The 1,267-nt window shown below is 38.5% G+C and overlaps 1 long non-coding RNA gene across 1 annotated transcript; it reads right to left on the reverse strand.

Moving 5' to 3' along the window:
• Window positions 1-336: 336 nt before the first annotated feature.
• On the reverse strand, window positions 337-1,267 carry LOC122022721. Its single transcript, XR_006123073.1, has 3 exons — window positions 1,137-1,267; window positions 773-1,066; window positions 337-686 (listed from the first exon to the last, which is right to left on the reverse strand). It is a non-coding gene; the product is annotated as an uncharacterized LOC122022721 (long non-coding RNA).

A 1,267-nucleotide genomic window follows, 5' to 3' on the forward strand; every position in this document is an offset into this window, starting at 1 on the left:
AAGAAATTTCTTAAAAAAATCAAGTTATAGTTAAACATACCTCAAAAAAATCTAAACATCGGCGGAGTCTGATGGGTCTCGGGTCTCCTCTGACTAGGGCTGCTGTGAATGAGGCTGCTGTGATGGGTCCCATCTAGCAATGATTGCTTGCATCTGGGCCAATGCATGCTCCTGAGCAGCCCACTGCTTCTCCCACCACTGATCCATGGTAGTCATCTGAGTCTTCAATTCTTGGTTTTCTTTTCTTAATGACTCCACCTCAGAAGAAGAAGAAGAAGAGGAACTCGCACGACCCCTAGGAGTCCTCAAGCGATCAAATACCATCTTGGCCTGGGAGCCAAGGCCGTAGAGGGAGGAGTTCTTTGTCCTTCCACCCACAACATCATAATAAATTTCATTTATTTCCTGGGTGGATAGATCTTGTGACTCCCCTCCCTCTACTGGTGGTTGAGATGTCTGAGCAACCATGTTTGTCATTTCCTCCAGTGTAGAAAAAATTTACAATTTATATCTTATACATAATTATTAAAGTTAATTATTCATTATTAAAGATTAAATATAAATTGCAAGTTAATAATTCAAACCCCAATGTTCTTTGATCAAGCATCAACATATGTGTCATCCTTTCTCTGGTGAGTCTTGAGAAAGATCTCCAGGCAAGTAGGTTGTCTTTATAAAGAACGCTCCTGCATGCACAAATAAGTTTGGCTAAAATTATACAAGTTTATTAATAAATAAAAATTTGATTTATATAACTTTAAATTAAAATCACCAGATCCATAGTGTGCTCAACAATAGATCGAGATCTTGATGTATGCCGAGCAGATCCGGTACTCGGGCCACTTGGCTCTGTATTCCTATTCGCTCTTGCTTTTAGAGCCTTTGTCTGCCATCTTTCTATAGACCAAGTGGTCGTCCATGCACTCCAGATCTCGTCGGATACTTAATCTGGTCGTGTGACATCCTTTCTCACATAGTATAATAGGTCTTTGTACAACTTGGCACAATAAATATTCCAAGTTGCTGCAAATTCTACCACGTGCCCATCCTCCCACGTATATTTTTTCTGCAATTAAAAAAAATATAATTTTAGTATATTAAAGGATACATATAATGTACATATTCAATTTACTTACCACAAATTCTTGATAATAAAAATCCTTAGTTGCAACATCTACATGTCTCCATGTAGTCTCAGATATGCAGACTCTTTCCTTAAATTTCCGTGTGATATATGTCGATACTCGATGGCCGTCGGGAGTAAATC

The sequence above is a fragment of the Zingiber officinale genome, chromosome 9B, assembly GCF_018446385.1.
Source record: "Zingiber officinale cultivar Zhangliang chromosome 9B, Zo_v1.1, whole genome shotgun sequence".
Lineage (NCBI taxonomy): Eukaryota > Viridiplantae > Streptophyta > Magnoliopsida > Zingiberales > Zingiberaceae > Zingiber > Zingiber officinale.